Raw genomic sequence first — 9,154 nt, forward strand, 5'->3', positions numbered from 1 at the left:
GCCTCTGCGGGCCCATGCTGGGGCATCCATTGCCCCTGAGAACCAGCCACATGACGGGTATAGTATATAATAGAGTTTATTTAGAACATGGGGAGGGGAGTTGAGGGCGTAGAGACAGAAAGGCAGAGGGGGGAAGGGGAGGGGAAAGGAAGGGAGGGGAGGAAGAGAAGTAGAGACTAGTCATGAACACATGGAGAGAGGTGTGGGGGAAGGAAATGGGGAGAGAAGAGACAGAGATGGAAGAGAGGAAGAGGGGGAAAGGGGAAGAGAGGAAGAGGGGAAGAGAGAGGAGGGACAAAGAGCCCCTTTTAGAGTGAGTCGAGCATACCTGACTGTTGTAAGGAAACTGTGGGCGGAGCCTAGAAGGAATGCTAACACTTTATTTCTATTTGGCAAAGACGCCTAGCTACCCGGTGCTTCATGTTTTCCAGATCTTCGGCTCTACCCGTCCGTTGTACATTCATTGTTTCAACAAAGATTTCCTATATGCTGATACATCTGGATGCTAGGTCACTATGAGGGAAGGAAACGCGGTGCCCTCAGGAGGAGCAAACACTCTAGGGAAAGAGGAGGCAGACAGTAAATACATAAATAAAATATACATGCTTGTCACATGTTGGCAATACAGGCTTATGAAGAAAAAGAGTGGAGTATAAGGGGTAAAAAGAGACACCTTTAATTTATAAATATATTTTCCTTGAAAACATTTAAGTTCCGTTTCGTATTATAACGACAGTTCACTTAAGATAAGAACAAGGCCTAAAATTCCAGTGCTTGGGAGGTAAAGGAGGATCCGAAATTCAAGGTCATTTTCAACTACTTATCAAATTCCAGGCCAGCCCGGGCTACGAGACCTTGTCTCAAAACAAATTAACTGTTGGACACCATGGTTCAAGCCTTTAATCCCAGCATTCAGGAGGCAAAGGCAGGCTTCTATGAGTTCAAAGCCAGCCACATAGCAAGTTCCATGAAGAAAATTGCAGCGTCAGAATGATTAATTAGATACAAGTAACCAGGAAACCGGGGGGGGGGGGGAATGGAAAGGGTATAGTCATCCCTTACATTCCTTAAGGAGGATGTGCAGGGTGGTATTCATGTGGGTCCCCTCACAGGTAGGGAAGTGGAGATGCTGACTCTGTTCTCTGCCTCTGAGCCTCTTCTCCTACATGGACTGCCTGGTTAGACCTCAGTGGAAGAGGACATGCCTTGTCCTGCTGGGACTAGATGTCCCAGGTCGGGTGGTGCTCAAACAGGGCTCCCAAGGAGAAGAGGAGGGAGTAGTGGGGGGAGGGGGAGGGATTTGAAAGATTGGTATTGGGAGTGGGGGCTGTGATCAGGATGTAAAGTGAATAAAAAAATAAATTGTTGAAAATAAAACATCTCATGGAAACAGAAAATTGCCGTTCCTGTTGGGCTGCTCAAAGGACAGCTGCACTGCCTCATCTGCGCCCTCTTCAGGTTGGCTCCGGCAAGGGCTGCCCCCAACCTTTCCCAAACACTCCAGTCCGGGCTCTGTGCTTCTCCCCAGGATCCACCTTTCCTTAGTACTGCAGTGTCGTTTGTTTGTTTGTTTGTTTGTTTGTTTGTTTGTTTGACACAGAGCCCCTCTATGTAGTCCAGCCTGGCCTCAGATTCATAGATCCTCTTGCCTTTGCCTTCAGGGTGCTGGGTTAAAGGGTCGTGCCAAAACACCCATCCTTTGTTTTTGAAGTGGTGGGTGGTGGGTTAGAGGGGAGGTTGAACCCTTATTAAAATAGACTGTGAAAAAAATCTTTGCTTACACAACTGTGCCTGGGTCTTTGCGCTCCTCAAGCACCAACTGAGATGGAGTGTTAACTCAGAGCAAACAGGCGGTGAGGTCTGAATTGAACCTCTCCCAGGACATCTTGAATGAAAAGTCACAGAAGCAGTGATCGATGCAAAAGCAAGAGGAGTTTAATTCTGACACGTCAGGGTCATCCCACTTCAAGGGGAGACAACCCTGAGCAGACTCTAACAGGGAGTTATAGACCTTGCAAGCAATTGGGGCAGAATTCAAACAACAGTAACTAGGCAGGGTACTATTGATGGGGCGAATCGATCTTCAAACTGTCTCGTGGTGAGTGGACCACTCTGGACTTTCCAGGGTGGACGGTTAGGAGTCACCTGGCTTTGTTTGACCGTTTGGCTTGCAGTTACTCCAGGAACTAAGCTAGCCCTACCCTCCCTGGAAGGTTGTGCTTGGAGGTTTGTGGTGGTATTTTCACACGGGCCTTAGATTGACCCCAACTCTGGCTTTTTCAAGGCCATTCGATTATGTGTATGCAGATCTCTTTCTGGGGCATAGGATGCACATGTACCCTGCCCACTGCGACCACTGATCCCACGAATCATTACAGAAATACTACAGAGTCAGAGTGAGTAAAGGAGTTAGCAGAAACAAGAAAGTTTCACAAGGGAGAAGGCCCGGAAAAGGGGTGTGATGCTCTATTGGGTGAAATATATATATATATATATATATATATATATATATATATATATATCCACGCTAAGGCAGGCTAGCACAGGCAGATGGCCTCAGCTGAGACCACATTCTTTCCTTTTAACCAGGGCTCTCTCCTCCCACCTCACTAAATTCCCATAGCTGGCTGTTGTCACGCATGCCCTCGAGCTTCCAAATTCCCTTGGCTAGCTGGGATGTACCCTTGTACACTACACCCTTCCACTGTACCTTTCTCTGGAACTCAGTTGAGTCGCCACATGAAGGAAAGCACCACACAATCTTAGTTTACAATCAACAGGTAACACAATTGTTGGGCCCAGGATCTAACATCTTAATTTTACAAACTATTCTGTGTTGGAAATCCTCTGGTGGAAGATCCGCTAGGATTCACCACTGGAAACAACTGCCTCTGGCTTCTTATATTTTGTCTGCCTCCCTGCTCTCCCTCGTCCAAAGCCGACGCTGTTGCCTCCTCTCTTCTCTTCCTCCTTCCGACCTGGAAGTCCTGTCTACTCGCCCAGTGATTGGTCTCTTGTAATGTTTATTTTATTATGTGAAGCTCGGACTACAATGCTCCCACCAGCTTAAAGATCTCAGGCTAGGAGAGAAACTGCACATCCTCATCTGGTCCAGCTCTCCGTCAACTCTTTTCTTGTCTGAGAACATGGCCAGCAGGAAAATTGTAGGGAGCCGTATTGGATTTGGGCCTGGCCGTTTTGTGACAGTATAGCTCAAAGTGGCTACGTGACTCTTGGCCACACATACTCCTCTAAGACGGCTGCCATAAAGCCTCGAGATTGTGGGACAAAAGCCTCTCCCATGAATTTACGGCACAGGAAGATAACGTTCACAGGATGCTTCAGCCTAAGCAAAAATCAGTTATCTCCTGAGTCAACACCCAGTGTCTCCACTGCCTGACCTCATCGTCTACCACCTGACCTCTTTGCCTCCAGCTATCACTGCCTATATCCTCTTCTCCCCCTCCTTTGTGTTTCACAAAGGTCACTTCCACTACCTGAAAGCCTTAAAAGCTGTAACGTTCATCCCAATAAACGAGACCTTGACAATGGAATCTTGCTTGGTCTCCTTCTTCTCTCGCCCCCCATTTGGCCCAAGGGTAACGCCCCTTCAGAACCCTGAATAACTGGGCCCGCTGGACAGGTCAGAAAATGGTCACAGCATTTGGAACAACAAGTTTAAAAAAAAAGTCGTTTTTTTTTTTTTTTTTTTTTTTGAGACAGGGTTCCTCTGTGTATCCCCAGCATTTTAAAATATATGTTAACTTTGCTCACTTTTCTGACATCTGGATTTTTTAAGTCCAGAAGCCCACAGGGTGAACAGAACACAGACGCCCCCGCTAGGAGTAAATAGAAAGGCATTTTGTGCTTCGTGTTTTTGCTGTGAGCAGGTTGTCTTGACTTACGTCGTAAGAGCTATCTCGGAAGAACAAAGAGAGCTGGTGGTTTGCCTTTCTCCACCGCTGTCTAACTTTTTGGTGCAAACTGAGCTCTTTGTGGGGCACCTTTGCTGGATAAGCTGCAGAAGCAAGCAGGAAAGTGAGACACAGCTACAGGCGAGGAGCCTCTCTCACCTGGACGACTGCCTGTGCCTTTAACTTACATCTCCTTTCCACTCTGGCCCAGAACCTTGAACCATCGTTGTTAATCAAGTCAGGCCTCTCTTCCCAGCCTCTTAAGGATCCCTTTGAAAATATCAGCATGAAGTCGTGGTTAATGTCCTCCCAAGACCCTCTCCCCAGGAGAACGCCTGGTACTCCAGCTTCCCTTGTTGCTCTTTTTCTTTCTTTCTTTTTTTTAAAAAAGAGGCCAAGGTACCTGTATTGTTAATAATTTCTTGACACGATGAAAGAATTTTACATTACAATCCAATTCAGGCAGAGGAACAATGAAACAAAAAGGAAAACTGGGAAACTCATGGTGGGCGGGAAGGGGTTCAGCTGGAAGGGGTCTGGGGATGGGTAGGTGTACTGCCTGAGGAAAATGTAGTCGGTTTGTTACTGAGCACTTCTCATGGGAAGAGAGCATCCTGTCTCCTGCTCTATAGAATGCTGGGAGTGAAAGTGATACACCCAGGAGGAAAGATGGTGGGAATTGGAAGACAGAGAGGAGTCAAAGCCAAAGAGACACTGAGAGTCACTGGCAGGCTAACCGCAGAGACCAACAAAAGCTGGGGCTGGTGGGGCTAATACAGACGCCATAACAAGTGATATCTCTGGAAGATTCAAGAGGGGGCAACTCTTTTATGGGTTTGACCTTTGCAGGATATTTATACACACACGCGAACACACATACACACACACACACACATCTGCACGTGTGTATGTGCACGCACACATATACACATGAATTACTGCTTTCCCTAGAAGCACAATACTATAAGTACGAGAAACATTTCCCACAGGGAAAGCATAGCGAGGAGCAGCAGCCTTGGGGCCTCACAGCTGACCCCTCCCTAGCCAGGCTAGCCTAGGAGGAGGGCAAGTGGGGGCCAGAGGACCGGCTTTTGCATAACACCAAAAAGTACATGAGTTGCAGAGGGAAGGCCTTCTTCACAAGCCTCTGCTTCTCCACTCTCATTCTCCTTCAACTTGCCCTGGCACCAGGGGCTACATTATCAGGAGAGGGTGGGCCTGGGACTTTTCCCCAGGTGGATGACTAAGACAACTATCACCTGCTGAGGCGTTGTATGTGACAGGGGCTTGAGGGGCTGGTGGTGCTAAAAGGAAGGTATGTTCTATAATGGAGCAAGAAGCATGTATACATGTCCCTATGTGTGTGTGCATGTGTACACATGTGTATGTGAAAACCTCAGCTATAAAAAACATCCACAAAGCTGTAGGGATGAAGCTGAAGGCCTAAGGTATCCCTCGTCATGGTCAGGCTCCAGGTGGGATGGATGTAGGAAATCCCTAAGGCATCACCAGGGCAGGCAGGGAGGACCCAAAGTCCCACAGAAACAAGAGACACTAGCCTTGTGGCAAGAAGAGATGTCCCTTCCACATCCACTCCCCCTGTTCCTAAAAGACACCTAACACTTTCCCTCAGCTTTGAACCAACTAATCATCAAAAGGAAGAAAACACAAAACCTAGAACGGGAAAGAGAGGGAAGGGAAGAAAAACCAAAATCCCACAATTCTTCTTCTTGTGCCAGTATGATGTGCATTTCTTTTCTTTTTTTTTTCCTTTTTTTTCGGAGCTGAGGACCGAACCCAGGGCCTTGCGGTTGCTAGGCAAGCGCTCTACCACTGAGCTAAATCCCCAACCCCTTCTTGTGCCAGTATGCTGCACAAACCTGGAGTTCTCCAGAAATTAGGACAGCCTAGGTGGGGGGTGTTGGGGGAAGGAGATAGAGTTCTCGAGGCCTGAAAAAAAGAGGTAAACACGTCACAGAGAGTTTCACTAGACTCTAACTAAAACCAGAGAGGCATGATTACTATTTCCAGCCGGTTTCCCGATCACGATAGTCATATAACAAACCAAGGCAATGTGGGTCGTGAGCCAGACTCACAGAGTCCCCGGCCCTGGCCCCGGCCCTGGCCCCGGCCCTGGCCTCAGTACAGTGTCTCTGCATTGCTTCGCGGCCGTTTGAGCTTCTCAGTGTTTTTGAGGATCATGTCATGGAGAGTGACATACCGATTCCTCCGCTCTGAGATGACGAGGCGTAGGCTGGTGTCCTCTTTCTCGTCAATCTCTGTGACAGTGCAGCGATAGTCCTCTATGTGGGGATAGTTAGCTATTTTAGAAACCGACTTGGCTTTTGTAATATCTAGAAATCTGGTCCAGATAAGGTACAGCTTCCCTCTCCACAATTCTTAGCTCTGCAACTGTTTCCTCCTGATCCGACACCCCGAAGTTGCTCCCGTCTTCTGTGCTGAACCCACATTTTGACCGTTGTTACATTTCTCGACCAGCAGCCGAATCTCGGGTTTCACTTTCTCAATAATGTCCACAAGCTGCTGGTTGCTTTTCCACATTTCCAACATCCCATTGGGCAACACGAACACCTTGGTTCCTTGGAAGGCCTCTTCGCATTTCATCCAACCTGCGCTTCTTGTAAGTGGGACCATCTAGTCCGTGGCTATTGGTGAGGAGAAAGGGGTCAGGGACTGGGAGATTCATGTCTGAGTGGGTCCAAGTTAGGTCATGGAGATTTAAGATTGATTTCTTCACAAAACTATCAAGTTCTAATGATCTTTTTTTTGGGGGGAGGGGGGTCATTTGCCACCAGGTCTTCTGCCTCACTTGTGATCTGCTCCCTCAAAGAATCAACCTTGAGCTTCATTTCCTGATCCACCTTCGGCAACGAGGCCATGACCGGGCTGGGCCATGTCCACTCTGCTGGGTGCCGGAGGTGCTGTGGGCTCTGGGGAGGGCGCCGGAGGGGCCTGAGGAATCTCCACTCCCCTCAGGACCCAGGCGCCCTCGCTGACTTGCTCACGCTTGCTCATTCCCTCCTTCCGTGCCAGCCAGTCACCCGCCTGCCTGCTGCCTGCTAGCTCTCTCCTGCCCTCCCCGCTCATTTCCTTTTAAAATGTTTATTACATTCTGTGTGCGCACATGAATAAGAGGATTGTGTAGGCTTTGATCCTGGGACTAGGACTCAGGTCCTCAGGCTTCTTAGCAGCAAGCAATTTATCTACGGAGCCGCTCTGTGGCTCAAACTTGGTGTCTTTTTCAAACACACGCTCCTTTAGAGCCTTTGTGCATGCTGCCCCAGTCTGGAAAGGTCTTCCCCTTGTCACCCACTCTGTTTTCTCCCTCTCAGCATTCAGGGCTCCACTCAAATATCACTGTTTCCACGAGGCGTTTCCAGGCCTGCCTTTAAGCATGTGACTTTTGCTTTAGCCCTGTCACCAAATGGCTCCCTTCCCTACTTGACCTCTGACCCGTCTTTCCACACTAGAAAAATAAGCTCTACATGGCTAGAGAGACAAGTTACTGATGTGCAGAAAGGAAAGAAAACAGAGAAAAAAAAGGAAAGAAAAGCAGAATGGGAACTTTTCTTTTCTTTCTTTCTTTTTTTTGGTTCTTTTTTTTCGGAGCTGGGGACCAAACCCAGGGCCTTGCGCTTCCTAGGCAAGCGCTCTACCACTGAGCTAAATCCCCAACCCCGGAACTTTTCTTTTCTAAGATAACTCCACATTTTCATTTTGAAATTCCTGCTTCTCCTACCCTCTTCAATCTGGGGCGATGTCCCAATAATGATGTTTCATTTGTTTGTTTGTTGTACTTTTTTTCTTGTTTTATGTTGAGATAGGGTCTCTCAGATTGGCAATGTAGCAGAGGCTGGCATTGAACTTCTAACCTCTTGCTGCTTTCTGAGCACTGAGTCACAGGTGTGTAACGCCAAGCCCTACTTCCAACTTCTTTCCTTTGAAACTTTATTTCTATTACAATACTTGACATTTCTCAGAGATCCTTCATGCAGATACATCAGTCCTGCCCTTTCCCCCTTGTATGTTTTTGAGACGGACAGACCTCTTGTAATCCAGGTTGACCTTAAACTTACTGTGTAGGGATGACTTTAAACTGATTCTCCTGCTTCTATCTGGTTAATTCTGGGATTACACACATGACCTTTCCATGCCCAGTTTTATGTGGTGCTGGGGACTAAACCCAGGGCTTTGTGCAAGCTTTAACTTGAGTATTTCTTATTTACATTTCGATTGTTATTCCCCTTCCCAGTTTACGGGCCAACATCCCCCTTCCCCTCCCCTTATATATGGGCTTCCCCTTCCATCCTCCCCCATTGCCACCCCCCCAACATCACATTCACTGGGGGTTCAGTCTTAGCAGGACCAAGGGCTTCCCCTTCCACTGGTGCTCTTACTAGGATATTCAATGCTCCTAGGAGGTTGGAGCCCAGGGTCAGTCCATGTCTATTGTTTGGGTAGTGGCTTAGTCCCTGGAAGCGCTGGTTGGTTGGCATTGTTGTACATATGGGGTCTCGAGCTCCTTCAAGCTCTTCCAGTTCTTTCTCTGATTCCTTCAATGGGGTCCTGTTCTCAGTTCAGTGGTTTGCTGCTGGCATTCGCCTCTGTATTTGCTGTATTCTGGCTGTGTTTCTCAGGAGAGATCTACATCCGGTTCCTGTCGGCCTGCACTTCTTTGCTTCATCCATCTTGTCTAATTGGATGGCTGTATATTCATGGGCCACATGTGGGGCAGGCTCTGAATGGGTGTTCCTTCTGCCTCTGTTCTAAACTTTGCCTCTCTCTTCCCTGCCAAGGGTATTCTTGTTCCCCTTTTAAAGAATGAGTGAAGCATCTGCATTTTGGTCATCCTTCTTGAGTTTCATGTGTTCCATGCATCTAGGGTAATTCAAGCATTTGGGCTAATTAGCCACTTATCCAATGAGTGCATACCATGTGTGTTTTTCTGTGATTGGGTTACCTCACTCAGGATGATATTTTAGAGTTCCATCCATTTGCCTATGAATTTCATAAAGTCATTGTTTTTGATAGCTGAGTAGTACTCCATTGTGTAGATGTACCACATTTTTTTGTATCCATTCCTCTGTTGAATGGCATCCGGGTTCTTTCCAGCTTCTGGCTATTATAAATAAGGTTGCTATGAACATAGTGGAGCACGTGTCTTTGTTATATGTTGGGGCATCTTTTGGGTATATGCCCAAGAGAGGTATAGCTGGGTC

The 9,154-nt window shown here is 47.5% G+C and overlaps 1 pseudogene; it reads right to left on the reverse strand.

Moving 5' to 3' along the window:
• Positions 1–6,053: 6,053 nt before the first annotated feature.
• On the reverse strand, positions 6,054–6,814 carry LOC116897806 (annotated as a pseudogene).
• Positions 6,815–9,154: the final 2,340 nt, after the last annotated feature.

This window comes from Rattus rattus, chromosome 4 (assembly GCF_011064425.1).
Source record: "Rattus rattus isolate New Zealand chromosome 4, Rrattus_CSIRO_v1, whole genome shotgun sequence".
In the NCBI taxonomy this organism is placed as follows: domain Eukaryota; kingdom Metazoa; phylum Chordata; class Mammalia; order Rodentia; family Muridae; genus Rattus; species Rattus rattus.